This window comes from Silurus aristotelis (genome assembly GCF_946808225.1).
Source record: "Silurus aristotelis genome assembly, chromosome: 8".
NCBI classification, from domain to species: Eukaryota; Metazoa; Chordata; class Actinopteri; order Siluriformes; family Siluridae; genus Silurus; species Silurus aristotelis.
The window spans coordinates 5,926,191-5,944,082 of record NC_139581.1 but is presented as its reverse complement, the minus strand read 5'-3'; the positions used below and the strand labels follow the sequence as shown (position 1 = coordinate 5,944,082).

At 37.4% G+C, this 17,892-nt stretch overlaps 1 protein-coding gene across 1 annotated transcript in view; it reads right to left on the bottom strand.

The window, feature by feature from the left end:
* The window catches only part of frem2b (FRAS1 related extracellular matrix 2b), a 138,743-nt gene that overhangs the window by 46,558 nt on the left and 74,293 nt on the right, over positions 1–17,892 (bottom strand). The gene's annotated exons all lie outside the window — the stretch shown is intronic.

Genomic DNA, 17,892 nt, shown 5'->3' with positions numbered 1-17,892 from the left:
TACACAAAGAGGAGGGATGTTTGTTATGGACACATTTTATTTAATAGTTTATTGACTCTTTTTGGAAAAAAAATTAAGATCATTAACAACTTCATTCTGGTCAGAGTACAGACTGTTTCCCTGTGTCAGGAAAGGTTAGATCTTTTACCAACAATAAAATGACCTGCAGAACTAACCCAAGGTATACATCTTGTTTTTCCGACAGCCTTACGATCACGTAAATAGAATCTCAAATAAATGGATGCTGTGTCGTAACAGGAATCGATGCCCTTAATGATGTATACAGCAGTGTTCCTATATGAAGCTCACTCCCTAATCACTCTCAGGGGGCTCGTACCAAGATCAATTCTATGATGTACTGCACTAATTTGGCTGCATCAAGGATCCAGAAGAGAAGGGTGAAGAAAATAATAGCAGCTGAGTTAAAAGGAAGGGGTTAGAAAAGGTGAGAAGATCCACCTGTGCACATCTGCTTCCACTGTTCCAGGTTCAGCTGGAAGAATAAAGCACTAATAACAAGCTGAAGCCTTCTAGATCATTCCCGTCTCCCCGGATGTGCTCCGGCGCTCCAGCACTCACCTGACTGTATAACGAAAACGCATTTGATGGTCTACTTAGCATGCCTGATCCTGATGTACAAGCATTTTCGTGTTTTACAGCTGATCTTTCAGGATGTGAGCCGAGTCGGCATCAGACTATAATTAAAGACAGCATGAGGCAACATGTTCCTTGTACCTGAAGCACAGATTTATTGCAATTATACACTAGGAAACATTACGCTGCTGAAACAAGGAGAAGAAAACACTGCAGCTGTGGGGGAGCATTCGGTTTTGATGAATGTAGCTCGTTGTGTATGTGCAAGCTGCTTGAAACAATAGATAGCAGTGTAGTGAGTAAAAAAAAATCTCTTGCCAGATTGAACTAGCTTGTTGACAGAACCTAGCAAGTTCTGATAAGTGAATTAGATTCGATTCAACTTTTTCATTGCACGTGTTATGGTACAAGGCAACAAAATACAGTTAGCATCCAACCAGATGTGCATTGGAAGCAGTGTTAAATAGTTACGTATGTACAGGTTGGTAAGACTATTACCGTATTTTCCGGACTATAAGCCGCTACATTTTTCCCACGCTTTAAACTCCGCGGCTTAAACAACGAAGCGGCTAATTTATGGATTTTTCCTGGGTTTTTCCCGGTTTCACAAACTTCAAGACAAAAAACTAAACCCCATAACATTTGACCAATGAAATTGCCGAACGGATTCAGGTAAACCAATGAAACTCTTTATATTAAATCAGATGCGCTCCCACTGAATCGGGCCGCAACACATCATAAATATGGATGATGTTCCTCTGACGCTCACTCGGACTGTCTACAGGAAATGTGAATCATTCGTCATGCTGAAAACAACCGGGCATGAAAAAACACTTCACCTGTGTTCTGAGCTGCACGGCATCGGGAGAAAAGCTTCACCGATGGTGATTTTTAAACGCACGACGATGCCAAAAGATAAACTCCCGAGAGAAATAGTTGTGAAAGGAAGGAGGAAGACAGTGAACAATGACTTTCTTGGTAGGCTACTGTTTAGATACAAGCCGTGTAACAGACACTGTCTTTCATTAAAGCCTAAGTTTATTAGTTTCAATGTAGGCACCTATAGACAGGTGCGGCGTTTAAACAGTATGTTCAAAATAAAAATCTTTGTAAAATTCAGCGGGTGCGGCTTATATTTGGGTGTCCTTTATAGTCCAGAAATTACGATATATATGATAGATATGAATAAAATGATATTAGGTGATTGGTACTAAATATTCGTTTTCTATTAATTAGTAATTAAAACAAATTACATGAATAATATCCTTTACAATGTTTCAGCAACTATTTTATGCTGTTTTATGTGTGGCAAAAAACATGCACATAGCACATATGCATGCTACGAATAACAGATTTAAAGCTTGTACAAAGAATTATGCAATAAATGCATTCAATTTTTTACCTTACGGAAGCCCTAAGGGGCTATGCATTATAATATATTTTTTCTTCCTCGTTTTCTCGTGATCGCGACTTCATTTTTATGCAGATGCACCGATCCTTTAAGTAAGCAGGCAATGAAATTCAGGTTCGCTATATTGTCTTTGACACCTATGTTTTATCTGTCAATCACTGACAGACACAAAGAGTTCAGTTTAAGTGAGTCCCTGATCAAAGTAAAAGCGAATGCGATTATATATGATGGGGTGATGGTAATTCTAGAACATTCTCTTATACCAAATACGCAGAACAATTAAGTCGTGATAAAGAGGAAACAAATTTAGTTATGTCAAGATCATGAGAAAACTTTAGTTGTAGCGAAAAGTCGTAACAAACTCATGTCGAGACCGAGAGAAAATGAAGGTCCTGATCATGAATAAACAATAAAGTAAAAAAAAATTATATACAAATACATGGCCTCTCTCATAGCTTCCATAGTCATATTACACCATCCGATGTCTTAAAAAGCAACCGTGTGAGACGGAGATCCGATCATTAAATTCTAAATCTAAAAGCAAGCAGCACAGAAGTTACTTATCGCTCTTTTTATAATGATGAAAGGAGAATGTAATTTCTACAGAAGTTCCTGAGAGGCTTCAACTGCAACATCTAAAAACAAGTCGAAATTGACCTCTGAGCTCGCCTGCATCGGTGATCCGAGTCTAATCTAGCTGAGCAGGATTGGATTGTGATTTGCATCCTTGAGTTCTGAAAGCACTATTTCACACAACCTGCATCTCTTTACCATATGCCTTATTGTTTACACCTCAGTCAACATCCTCACAGTAATTATTCCAGCCAATCCAATACATGCAACCTGGTGTAGACAAGACGACTTTTACAAGAGCCAGATGTAGAACAAACCAACAAGCATTAAGCCTAGTTTCTGATTTCATTACACTGATTACATTCATTCATGACATGCAAACTCCAAAATGTCTCCATCAGCCATTCATTCAACCATTCACTCATTCATTGCTTTTCTGTCTCAAGAAACACTACCATATCTCCTATAAAAATCCCTGGGATACCTCGCTGAATTAGTTACGGTCTACCAACCAGCCAGAACTCTCCACTCCTCTGGACATACATCTCTGGTCACTCCCATGTTAGAATATAAAAAGTTTGGAGGCCGGTCATTTGCCGTCCAGGGACCAAAGCTGTGGAACGCACTTCCAGCACACATACAAAGCATCACTGTGCTGAGTGTTTTGAAATCGCAGTTGAAAACACATTTATTCATACAAGCTTTTAACACGTGGCCTCTGATTCGACTGCTATTTTATGTACATTTTGTTGTCTATTGATGTTTTTACTGGAAAGCGCCTTGTGCTCCTTTTGGTGTAAGGTGCTCTATAAATAAAATTTAATTGATTGATTGATTGATTGATTGGGATTTTAGTATAAAGTTCACAGATTTAGCCTTGAATGTAAAATGAAACATTTTATGCCCACAATTTTTTTAAATCATATGACTGACCTATCTGATGTACTGTACTCCCTGGTGGTCTAGTGGTTAGGATGTGGCGCTCTCACCGCTGCGGCCCGGGTTCGATCCCCGGTCAGGGAACCAACCCCAGCCATTAGGGTTGCACAAGCCTTAGTGCCGGTCCCAAGTCCGGATAAATAGGAAGGGGTTGGGTTAGGAAGGGTAAATCAAATCAAACATGCGGATGGTCCGCTGTAGCGACCCCTAACGGGAAAGATTTATTGTACAGTGTGTGTAAGTCAGTGGTGGACAGTTGCAAAATAAGTCTCATTTGCTACTGTACTTAAGTACCTTTTTCTCGTATCTGTACTTAAGTAAAGTACTTCCACTTGGGGAGACTTTAACTTTACTACTTTTTAAATATTACTACATTTTGTGAAATCAATTGTTCCATATTTTTTTTCAAGGGATAGAAACTTGTCAACCACCAATCGGATTCAAGCATGCACGTGTTTTGATTACCGCTTAATGGTATCTATTCAGCACATACAGTTCAGCATCATTACAACAGCATGCAGAACATTTTGAGAGGAATAAATGATGCAAAAAACTGACTTGAACTCGCCACAACACCTGTGGCCATATTTTTGCATAGTTGAACAGAAGGGGTTTGGGCTCAATAATTGTAATAGAATGATATAAATAAAGCAAACGCTGGTTGATTTCTGTTAATCGATAAGTGTGTGATAAGCGAAACTGAGTTATAATGATAGTAGGAACATTATAGCCATAATAAAATCATAGTACTTTGGATACTTAAGTTAAGTAGGGCAAATACTGATTTTTAATAATATATAATATATAATTTCGTACTTTAAGTCAAGTGAAAGTTTAAAGTGACTACTTTTTACTGAAGTAAAATTAGTGTATCTCTTTTTTATCTCAAGTACATGGTATGTGTACTTCGTCCACCACTGGTGTAAATGTAATTACATTTATGTTATTTTCTATAATCAAATAATTTGCCGTTAAGTAAGTAAAAATCTTCACAGGATGTGATGTCACAGGAAATTACCAATGACAAAGATTTAGTAATGAGCGTTTACTCAAACAAACACCACTTTTAGCTGTAAAACATTGTTACAGGGTAAATACTACAATTTCTTTTCTTTATTCCTTCTAGAATAATCTTTTTTTGGAAATTATCTAGTATAAAATTATAAAACTCTATATGGACACCTGATCATTAGATTCAAACATCCCATTCCAAATTGAATCCCATTTGCTGCGATAAAAGCCACCACTTTTTCAAGATGTTCCACTAGATTTTGGAGCATGGTTATGGAGATTTGTGCTTATTGGTGTAGGGTGAGGAGGCCTGGGGTGCAGTCAGCATTCCGATTCATCCCAGTAGGGTCTAAAGCAGGCTGTACAAGATCTTTCACTGCAAGCCATGTAAAGCATATCTTTCTATCATGCTGGAACAAGTTTGGGTCGCCTAGTATAAGTGAAGGGAAATTTCCATGCTAACACATCCATAGACAGACTATACAAATGTGCGCCTCAAACTTTGGGCTAAAAAAAAATAAAAAATTAGGAAAGGAACCACATATTGCTGGAAATGTCAGGTGTCCCAATACTTTTGCCTGTTTATTGTATATCTAAAGTATGAAAAAATATTTACCTTATAAGCAAATAAAGAAAATAGACTGGCCAAGTAAAACATCGGATTGGTCAGAAAGGCCGAAATGGAGAATTATGATCGAGGGACAATTTTATAAATGTAAAAAAAAAACCTAGATAAAATAGATAATACAATGTTTATGCTTGTAAGCATAGTTTTTGGCATAGTTTGTACACATTCTTTAAAGCAAATGATCTCATTTTTGCAGAAAATCAAGTAATTAGATTTTCAAGGTCTTGAGTTTCTGTTTACGGTTTCCTCTCTGCCCTGAATTTGCCCCTAGTCTTTGTTTGCACCTGTCCCTTCTCTGTCTCCCTTTTGAATTTTAGGTTTCGTCTCATTAGTCAGTGTGCGTGTGTGTGTGTGTGTGTGTGTGTGTGTGTGTGTGTGTGTGTGCGTGTGTGCGTGTGTGCGTGTGTGCGTGTCCCATTTGTTTGTCTGTACACACTGCAAAGTTTAGATGTTTTAATTGCAGAAATTCTACACTGTTATTTCTGTCTTTCAAAAAAAATTGGATTTCTAGTTTCTGTGACTTTTTGCCTTTTCAGGTTTATTTTCTGACTTTTTTGCTCCGTTGGTTCATCGTCTTTCACTTCTTAAACCCTTTTCTACCTTGGCTGAGGGATGCAGGTTTTAAAAATAAGTCCAGGTGCCTTTCATGAGCAAATGTAAAGAATCTGACCTGTGTATTTAGTCTACAGCTCAATAAGAGCCCAAACAAGAAGGCTAAACAAATCCACCCAAATTCACCAGGATCCAGTACATCTTTCCTCTTGGTCTGCTTTTAGGATTTACTTTTCTGCAGATGACACCCAGATTTACATTCATACTAAACCTGGTGAAATTGCAGCCATTAACTTTCTTGAACACTGCATTTCTGAGAAAAAAATATGACCAAAGTACACATCCTTCATTCAAGTAGAAGTAAAGATACTCAAGGTGTAAAAGACTCTGGTAAAGTTTTGACTTTTTTCACTCAAGTTAAAGTAAAGAAGTTTGGGCTCTGATATGTACTTCAGTAAAAAGTAGTCATTACTACTACCTGTTAGTGTCATGCTGGTAACTGGACCTCACATCATATTTATATATTAATACTAAAGAATTTCTAATGTAATCTAATGAATATATCCAGGCTGAACATCCACCAGAAAAGATGAAGAGCATGTGATCAGGAATATCTCTGTTCTCAGTCATGTTTACGTCACTGACTCCCTCTGTTTCATCCACATTAACCCCAGACTGCGTGTTGCGCTGCTCATTGTTTGCTTTGTGAACTAGAATACATCAGTGGTGTGCGAGAGTCAGAAAATGATACACCAGTTGTAGATTGAGAAAGCCGCGCAATGATAAGAAAAAATATTGATCATGTCATCAAATGGATTAAAACTACAGTACCGAGGCTGTTTTGAAAATGTAAGAAGTAGAAAGTACAGATATTTGTGTAAAAAAGGTAATGAGTGAAAGTAAAAAGTTAAAATAATAGCGAAGTAAAGTACTGATACCAGAAAAATCTACTGAAGGTCAGTATGCGTACTTCGTTTCTTCCCGTCTCGATAAATAGTGATGAGACAGAGGTAATGCTTATTGGGTTAAACACCAAACTAAAAGCTGTTTTTCAAACCTTAAATGTGGAAGACTCTATTTTGGAGTTACAGTCAAATCTAAAAAAAAAATTGACAATTCATGTTTCCAATAAAAAACTTTCTTTCTCCCATTAGGGGGCGCCACAGCGGATCATCCGCATGTTTGATTTGGCACATGTTTTTATGCTGGATGCCCTTCCTAACGCAACCCTCCCCATTTATCCGGGCTTGGGACCGGCACTAAGAGTGCACTGGCTTGTGCAACCCTAATGGCTGGGGTTGGTTTCCTAACCGGGGATCGAACCCGGGCCACAGCGGTGAGAGTGCCATGGTGGTCTAACCACTAGACCACCATGTTCCCAATACTGTTAGAAAACTCTCATCTCAGAAACATTGCAAAACTGCACCCCATGTTATCTTTTTCCGTCGCTGAAAACATAAATCAATACTTTAGTTTTTTTTCCCCATGCATCAACTACTATAATGCTTTGCTTGTTGGGGTTTCAAAACATTAAAAATAATTGCAGGTTGTTTGAAATTCAGCTGCTTGTATTCCGACAAAAGACCAGGACTGGTAAGGAGTCGTCGCATTGATTTGAAAATTCTTACGCTGACCTAAAACACCCTAAATGTTATAGCACCTTATTACTTGTCACAATATTTAACTGTCTACATTTCAAGGTGTGAGCTCCACTTTTCTGATTCTGGTGTTTTAGTTGTTCCTCCTATTTGTTTACATTCTATAATTGATCGAGTTTTTTCTTCCCATGCACCAAAATCGTTTAATTCCCTTCTAAAATTTGCTTTTAAAACCTAATATTTCAGGACGGCTTTTAAGTGATGATGATTATTTTCTTTATGTATCTTTGATGTTTATTTCACTTATTATTCAATTTATTTCCATATAATATATTTTTATGCTTAGAATGTGGTTAGAGATGGACTTTTAAAGGGACTATATAAAATAAAGATTAGTATTATCATTCAATCATCACCAAGTGACTTTAGTGCACGCGGCCGCCATCTCCTTCAGAAAGACTTTGAGAAATAAGAAGTCTGAGGTCATTGACAACTTGACAGTTAAAAGTAAAAATATATCCGGTAACCATAGACACCAGCCAGGTCCATTTTATCCTCCTTTTTTGTAAAGAATTCTGCACGTAGTGTCTAAACTGTCACTAAGGGCTGGATTGATTTCGTATTGCTGGAAATCGGCCACACAATAACCTGACGTCTGGTTGTGCTAAAAACAGGCGATTAGGTTTCAGGTACATGCATCGTTGTTGGATCTGAAGGAACTTCTCTGTCAGACTGTGTTTTTATAAAAGCCTACACAAAGAGCCTCGCCACAAAGCCTCGCTGTTCACTGCTCTGGTTTTCATTCCAGACAAAGTCATCGGCGCGAGATGGGATCAGCATGCCAACTGATACGCTTAAGAGGCTTCCGATTGTCACTTACCAGCACTAACAGAACTTCAAGCCTGGATTGCACTTTTCCAGATAACACACAAACACCTTTCTTCTCTTTACGTGGCAGATTAAAGCCATCAGGGACTTTCTTCACACTGAAAAGGTCCCTCACTCACATCTGGTTATGCCATGTTTACGAGGACAAAAAGAATGTTTGGTTTTCACCGTGTTGGAGCAGGAAGACACTTTGACAAATTAGATAACGACAAAATGATGTACCTCATTTGTCTATATGATGACAATATGCCATGGGTCATTAACTAGTAACCAATGGTCCAGATGGACTAAACAAAAAAAAAAAAAAAAAAAAAAAAAAAAAAAAAACCCACTGAAAAACAAACTTGTGAGAGAAAAAAACCCAGAGCCATAGTTAAGCAGCTCTGTTTTCTTTCCTTATTTTTTCTTCTTGTTGTATCTAAGCAGGTCATTGTTCCTATAGGATTTCATTTATTTACTTTCTATGGTCTGATTAGTGAACCAATAAGTGAAGTATAATCTGTTTAGTATCATTGCATTAGTCAAATGTGGCAACATGTAAAACACAGCCATTTGATGCCTTTTATTTATTGCCCTGAATGAATCACTAATATTTAAACCAAGATTGTTGTTTCATTTTAGATCATGAGGCACACTATACTTCATATTACAATGCTGTTTGCACCTCTGATAAACTGCTAAACTGCATTTTGTTTCTGTGTACCATCTATCCATCCATCCATCCATCCATCCATCCATTGACCTACTTATCCCTCCCCACCTTCCTATCCATTCATTCATCCACCTACCTATTCATCCACCTACCTATCCATCCATCCATCCATCCATCCATCCATCCATCCATCCATCCATCCATCCATCCACCTATTCATCCATCCATCCATCTATCCATCCACCTACCTATTCACCCATCTATCCATCCATCCACCTACCTATCCATCCAGCCATCCACCTACCTACCTATCCATCCATCCATTCATTCACCTACCTACCTACCATCCATCCATTCATCCACCTACCTATTCATCCACCTACCTATTCATCCATCCATCCATCCATCCATCCATCCATCCATCCAGCCATCCATCCACCTACCTATTCATCCATCCATCCATCCATCCATCTATCCATCCACCTACCTATTCACCCATCCATCCATCCATCCATCCATCCATCCATCAATTCACCTACCTACACATCCATACACCCCACCCATCTACCGATCTACCCATCCATTCTATCTATCCATTTACCTATCAATTTATCCATTCATCCATCCATCCATCCATCCATCCATCCATCTATCCACCCACCCATCCATTTATCTACTGTACCTACCTATTCATTTACCCACCTACCTATCTATTTTTCCAGTCACTAATTATTTATCCATCCATCCTCCATCTATCTACCTATCCATCCACCCATCTAATGCCATAATAAAAAACAAAATTATTCATCACATTTTAAAAGGATTTGATGAGGAAATGTTAAATGTATGTGAAAGAAAAAAAAAGATGTAAAAAGTAGTGAATGCATAGATATTTAAGCCTGTTGCTATGAAAGCCCTAAAATAACTCTGGGAAACAGATGCTTAGATTGGCATTAACTAGCCAAAAGGAATTACTCATCATTGGCACATTTAATCAGCAGCTGATATGATGACCTTTTGTTTATTTCTTATTATTCCCTATTAGTGGAATAACAGACTAGCTCAGGATTTTTAAATAAATAATACAATTCAATTGCAGTCTAAACGATCACTATGCAACATCAGATCATGGCATGTTACACCATGTTATTTGTTATTCTGGACCTCATGCAAGTTCACAAATTATACTTGAAATACACCATCCCTCATCACAACCATTTCCAAAATTAACCCAATTAACAAAACATGGTTAAAGGTTCAGGTTCGAAAAAGAAGCAGGATTTTCCATTCACACATATAATATTAAACAAGAAAACAAATTGAATGAATATGAAAACATTTTGATGTCTGAAAGTGGTCCACACACATTTGTTTCAACCCTGGCAACGTTTTCACACACCACACTATCCCTCAATTCAATTGCAAATGCATTCTATTGAAGGCTTTAAAATGGTAAGGCACCAGTCAAACCCTGTATCTGTTGGGAATTAAACTAATTTTTATTCCGATCAACTAAACAAGAAAAGTTGCCATGTTAAAATAAAAAGTCTCTGGACCCCTACTGTCATCATTGATGCAAATTTTTTACAATTAGTCTTTCATTATTCACTGTTATTCTACAGTACACGGGGAGTTCAATTTAAACCGGGACTTTTGGGTTTAAAAATAAAAACAAATAATAAGGTGCGGAAACGGCATTTATTTTTCAACACACTCTGCTGCTACATTTATACACTCATCCCAGCGTTTAACTAACGCCTGGAAAGAAGCCACGTTAGCATCTATTTAATACCTGTAAAATTGAACACTCCTCGTATTTCATTCAATAATTATTCAATTTATAAGCCACATCAATTCACCGAAAAATTGTACTTCATATCCAGGCAAAACATCATCCAATCAGAAACTTCCTATGTTTATTAATGAAGCCAAATGACTTAATGGTTGTGACCACCACTTGCCCCATTACCGTTTGTTATTAGCATCTCAGAGCTACTCAAGCAGTACAATAATCTACTAAATATGTCCATTTTCTAAAAGCTACAGCTTGGCTGTCAGTGTTTCAGGAGAATGAGCATATGCATGTATGCACTTGCAGAAATCGGCCCGTGCATCATTAAAAAAAAGGGCAAAAGCAGTTCCAAATATTTGTTAAAAGTGGTGATTTGTGCTGACTCACTAAAAGGCTCGTAGGGAGGTTTTCAATGTTATATAATTGCTGCCAGAATGGTGATATTTCAGAAAAACAAGGCAGCAATGACTGATCAAGACACGAGATTTCTATACATAATTACAGCTGCAACTTAAGAAATTCTTGCGATATTTTAAAGAATGTTTAGTGGATTAAGTTACGATTGATCAGCATGATGCTAGGAGTAGAGCATGCGACTTGGGAAACCAATAGTACGGCCATACACGAGCAAACTTGTCTCCAGTAGATTTCCTCTTCTCTTGGGCAGTCAGTGAACCTTATATTGAAGGCATGATGCTTCAGGGTGCTGGGAGTTGTTCGGATATTATTCTTTTACTCTCGGGATCCTATAATCATACTTATGCAATTCTGCTTTAAACTTTGGAAAGTGTTTGGTTGCACATGAGAACTTTAACCCCCCCCCCCAGCTTTACAGAGATAAAACGGTAATTAAAGAATGCATACGCTCGTTCCATGTAATTGTAATTTCGTCCCTAATAAACGAGCCAGAGGCAACTGTGATAAGGAAAAACTTAGAAATGGCATGAGAGGAACCAAACTCTAAAGGGAACCCATCCTCGATGGTGGCCATGATTTGGTCATCTGTAAGGAAATTTTTTCAATCCTAAAAAGATTCCTATAATCCCAGACTAAAATCTTTGATCACATGTTCACCGACAGACAATGAACGGCCTGAATGCAGGAATTCTGGCAGTGTTAAAGGATTTCAGACTTTCCTGCAGTGTGTCATCTCCTACTATACATCGACACTTAAACCAAGAACCGAGAGGAGCCTAATGTTGCAATTAGCACGACAACTTCGACCCACCTGAGGAAAAATGTCGAAAACATGTTTGGTAGAAAGCAAGAAGAGAAACTTCTTGAGTTATGGAAGGCAAAGGAGTGTTTGTAGGATGTTTTTATAGTGTCGCCTTTTCACTTTTGCAGTGAATTGTTGAGTCTAGTGTTGGTCTATGCTGAGGGATTAACTTATGAATGGTACTTTTACTAAATGATATTGAAGGTCTAACCAGCTCAATCTTAAGCAACTTCAGCTCTTTATATTGAATTTATTCTCTTCTGGTAAGAGAGGATTCAGATTTTTTTTTAATTTTTAGAATTACTGGTTTGAGTCTTACCTTGCCTCTGTGTCCCTTTGGCTTGCACATTAGAGATCGAACTTTATATCTGGTTTATTCTCCAGCCGCACTTTCAATATGATTTGAACAAATCAATTTAAAATGATTGGAATGAAATTGAAGTCTAGAGCGAATTGGACAACAAGTAGTTGCATTACATCATTATACCTTATTTAGGCATTGTGCACTAAAACTACACTTCATTTACTGCTAGCTGGAGGGAAACTCAAAATAATAAGATGTAATTATCTGTAAAATGAGGTATCCGCAGTTGATGTTAGCCATTTTTCACCATGTGTGATCTGGGGGTAAAAAAAAAAAAAAAGTTAGGTGACTAAAAGCAAAGGGAAGTTGGAAGGAAGCCCGGAGGTGTTGCTGAATAAAAGAGGCACCATGAGGGAGATACGATAAAGAGACCCCCCCTCCCCCTATCTATGCCTGCAGATGAACGATAAGGGAATGCCAAGAGCAAGCACGCACACAATCTTTATTGCTGCCACCAGTTTTTAATCGCATTTTACGCCCTGTTTCGCATCTTCAATATAAGGTTAGTCTCCATTTCTGTCCTTCGGGTTTGTCCATCCAGCTTTACAAGTCCCATGTAAAAGCAACAGACCACCACTTAACTAGAATATTTTTTTGTACTTTATATTAAAAGCCAAGTTGCTACCACTGCCCTCTGCCTTAAGCAAAGATTCCACAACAGAACAAAAGAAAAAGTAAATAAAATAATTAATAAATAAATCGGTGAAGCGAAGCATGTTTCATTTTTATTTCTTTTTTTTTTTTTTTTAAAGATCACACAAGCCGCACGCCGATCACTCAAACGTCATCATCGCAGCGTTTTGGAATAACCGTCGCTACACTATTGGCAAAAATCATCCATTCACCCTATCCTCAGGTGTGCCTTCCACCATTCTTTGCTTTTTACGCTCCATGAATTATAGGTAGAAAATTGGTTGAAGGCTTGAAGCGGCGTTCAATAAATTCTATGAATTTAAATGAAACAGTCAGTGTAAGTTCTCCTTCATATTCCTCAGCCGTACTCGAACAACTTCTCACGGAGCAATGCTCAGAGTAATTAGACAGTGACACAATTTTTGTTGATTCGCCTCTGCACATTGGATTTGAAACGAAGCACTCGCTGGAATTCGTCTCGCACGGGATTTAAAACCCAAACAATGACAAAGCGGGTACAGGGAAGAATGCCAGCTTTGATTTGCGAATATACCCTCATCGATTGAGGTGAAGCGTAAAGAAATTGCAGCCGTTTTAATGCATTGTCCCATGCTTTATAGGAATACGAGCAATTGGACCAATTAACTCGCATCTAAGCGTTATCAAAGAGGCCAGAATGCTTCCAGAAGGCTCTCCTCTGTGATAAATGTGCTCAGTAGGACATTGGTTCGGTAACAGGCTTTGACTGGACAAGCACATTCCACATGTAAGTCCTGAACATCTCTATAGCTGCATTGGTAAAATGTTTTCTTTCGTTGTTCTTGTCAATAGTGAAACATCGCCAATGGAGCTTAAGACACCAACTTTCTGTGCACTTTGTTTTGCCATGGTTTCTCCTTCTCTTCCTAAGGTACTGTCTTCAAGTATCCTGGCTAAGATCTAAATCTAAAATCTACACCCTTTTCCCAGAAACACTGGACACAAGGCAGGAACAGACTGTGGATAGGATGCCAGTATAATGAATTAATAGAATCATAGGATCTAATATCTGTGATTTCCATTCATTATGGTGTTCATGCTTCTCAACAATGTTAGCTTTTACAACAATATATTTACATGACATTTTAATGATTATTGTGCAATCTACAATTGTAAGGAAAAAAAAAAATATTCAAGCATCATCTCAAGCCTCTAGAAAAAGTTTTGGCTCCTACTGCACCTATTATTGCTGTTATGTCAGTTTCCACCAGAACCAGGACTTTTAGCAATCACTTGTGTCTTTTTCAGTGCCTTACTTTTATTTAATAAATGGCTATGGGGAATTTCTGGAGACAAAAAATCACATACTGTATGCCAAGCCGAAAATTTAGACCATTTACCAAAGTATAAGAATTTGAGATAAATTCAATATATATATATTTTTTTTTTAATTACAAAAAATAATAAAATCTGTGTTTGTTCAAATTTTCATACGTTTCCAGCCTGTAGCATATCTCTCAAACTTTCTGTACACTTAAGAATATGCCATGTTTTCTCCTTCTCTTCCTAAGAAACATTAGATCTGTCTTCTAGAACTGCTTGACTGGTCCTAATATCGCTCAGGGTAAAGAGGTAGGTATATATGAAGACTCTTTCTGTTTAGACACCCAGGTGGTAGAATGAAATTCCGGATTTACTACCTTTCCTAAACGACGGGTGAAGAAACACCTAAAACACTTAAACTAGTGCTTATTTTTCCCTGTTTATGTATTTTTAAAAAGCGCTATAATTCCTCTCAACAGGGTTTTAGGGTGATGGTATCCCAAGTCTGCAACCTATTGAACCAGTGTTGATGTATTCGTTGATAAAGACTTTAAAACACCTTTGGTTTAAAGTCATTCTGTCATTGGTTTGTTGCCTGACTGCTTTCACCTGTTCCCTGTTTGAGTATTTTAACCATATGTCCTGGCCACTCTTTCAGCCAGCATGTCCACTCAATGTCTCACGCCAAAGACTGAGCTGAAGCCCATCTTGCTCCTGCTATCCCCGAAGAAGCCACTGTTCCACCTCCTGCCATCGTGCAACCTTCTGCCATTGCAGATAACCCAGTCACACCATTTCCTGCTGTCACCATTAGAGGCATTGCTCTGCCTCCTGTTGTCAAGTAGACATTTTGCCACCCATCTGTGGGGTGTAGCTCTACTTGCCCAGCTTTAAGGCTTGCTTTCAGTTAACTTCTATTTTTTGGTGTCAAAGTTCCACAAATCCCAAGGGGAGGAAATGATCTATAGCCTTATTTGTTAGCAATTACATAAGTTTCTATGATAACCACAATTTAATATTTTTGTAACCCAACAGCATTCATATGGTTTTCCTGAAATCAATCAATCTATGAATCTATCTATCTATTTTCATATATATATATATATATATATATATATATATATATATATATATATATATATATATATATATATATATATATATTAGATATATTATATCATCAGCAAACGTTTGCTCAATACTGCTCTTACTGCTGTTTTTCCACAACTTTGCTAATGAGTCCTGATTCTGGAAACTGACATAACAGCTATCACTTGTCTTACTTTTATTTAAGAAATAGCTAGAGGGAATTTCTACGGGAAAAAAAGCACATTCATACTATGTAGAGCATTTATCATGCTATAGATTTAGAGAGGAATTAACTATGATTTTCTTTTTGAAAGAAAATCAGAATAATTTGTTCAGATTAAACCAGATCATGTTGGACCAGCCTGTAGTAAACATTTTAAACGAGGCACCACAAAAAATAAATACAAAAATAATGCCCTAGCATTTATACAGCCATGATTAATGATACATTAACATACATCTGGCTAATAAAATGGACAGCCACTGAGCAATTATTCATCATCCACCATCTGTTCAAATCCCAATATCAAGCAATTTGATGTAAATATTCTCTAATTAAGGCTGGCAGTCTCCTTTCAAATACAGTTCAGCATAACATCACAAAGCTTTTGTTGACTGCACGAAGTAAGAGTTTCTCCAACATTTGTGAATCCTCATATAGTATCCTGTACACTATGCTATAGGATACTGCGACTGGCAAGTAATCAAAGCATAATTGAGTTTACTGAACAAAAAGGACCCGAGAACATCGTCCATGAGCTTATTATCTGGATCTGTTCGGCTTTCTTGGAATATGGATTACATCATACGTGCTCCTCGCTGCACGACTCACTACAATGCTCCCATTTTGGAATCGAGACTATTAAGTACAAATCTGAAAAATCACAGCAATTATACCCAGTGTGAAATTGATCTAACTTCCACAGTCGATATCACTTCTTCATTCACTTGAGAAGAGCACTGGACACGGGACTGGATTTATAAAGATGGTTAATTTTTGGTACAATGAGCTGTGAAATCACAAAATGACCAACTTTTTATAATTGGTGTATTTAAAATGCAATTAAATTGCATAGTAAGCAACAAGAGGATCAATTCTGAGCATGGCGATAAGCACGTCGAGATGTACCAAACTCTCACCTATTTCAGGTGCAACAGCCTCAAGAGCTAGAGTTTCATATTTTGGTATTATTCATTCATTTTCAGTTTAGCCTTCTGGAATAGCGTTCTGTCAAATGAACAGTTCGACCAATAATGGTGCTTTTTTTCTACCACTACCTTTCTGAAATTAAGCGATATTTAAGGCTCACACAAAACACCCACAATAAATGAATAGAATTGAATAAATTTTGTAAGTGACTCTGGATAAAAGCTCTACAGTATGTTATTTATGCAGCACCAGGGTCCAGAAGAAACGCCGTTTCATATCACTGTGTACTGCGTCAGCTAAATATGGTTGAAATGACAAATGCTCCTTGACTGGACTTGAGGCGGTTGCCAAATAAAATCAATTTAATGTAATACAATGTTCTTCAAAAAAGTGGCAAATTGCTGAACAGGTCATGAAAATATTTTATTTCGACAGTTTTTCTCAGTTGCTTTGGAGCGTTTCTCAGATCAGAAATGAAATTCTCTAAACTTCTTGTTCAACCTCCACATCATTTAGTCACATGTGCTCATCATAAATACATTTCTTGATGCTTTGATCAAATTGTGAATGCTTTTGTACATCATTTAACCGATTGTGTACAAGTGTCTGCTGTTTCCTACATTATCAATTGTTTATTTGCATGTTGATCAAAATATATTATACTGGTTTCACCTGAATAGTTTTAACCCACAAAACATCTCAGCATCAGTCACATTGCATTCGTTGAATGTAAAATGGTTAAACCTTTTTTGTGTACATGTGTTGAATTGATGAATCGTGCAGATGAATCTTGAATGTCACTAATGGAGGCGAGTGAACGGCATCAGATCAACCAATAAACAACCAGTTCTCTAAAACAGGTCTAAGGTGAATCTTCAATTGGAGAGTGAATACACACGGTGCAAACAATGAATTATAAATTCTTGAAAATGGACGAACAACTAAGAAACCAACAAACACTTGTATAGCACAGTAAAAGTGTGAATCCTGTCTGGTCTCTTGCAATCAATATAATTCTGCATTTTCAGTCACTGTGATCCAAACCATAGTTTATATCAAGAAATCCTGAAACAGCATCATACTGAAACACATCTACACATTTTGGTGATTTTGGACTTTTCATTTTGATGGCAACGTGATGTTCACTGACACAAATATTTACTTTTGAGAGATGAACGAAGGATTTTGAGAAAAGTTCAGGCTTTTGCAAGAAATCCAATGTGCTGTTTGTACAAATTGTTTTGAGAAATGCATTTACTGGTTTGCAAATATTAAGGATGATTCAAGAAATGCTCCATGTAATGCTGTGTGCGGAGACAACTAAATGTGTGTATAACACGATGTGGGCCTGAGATGATATACGACGTCATGAAAGGTTAAGCTGTCCGAGTGATCCTTTTGGTCATTTTGATTAAAAATGAAAAATTAAAAAAGCTAAAATTAATTAAATAAAACTCCTTCGGGGATACAGTTACATTAAGATGCAGACTCCTCCAG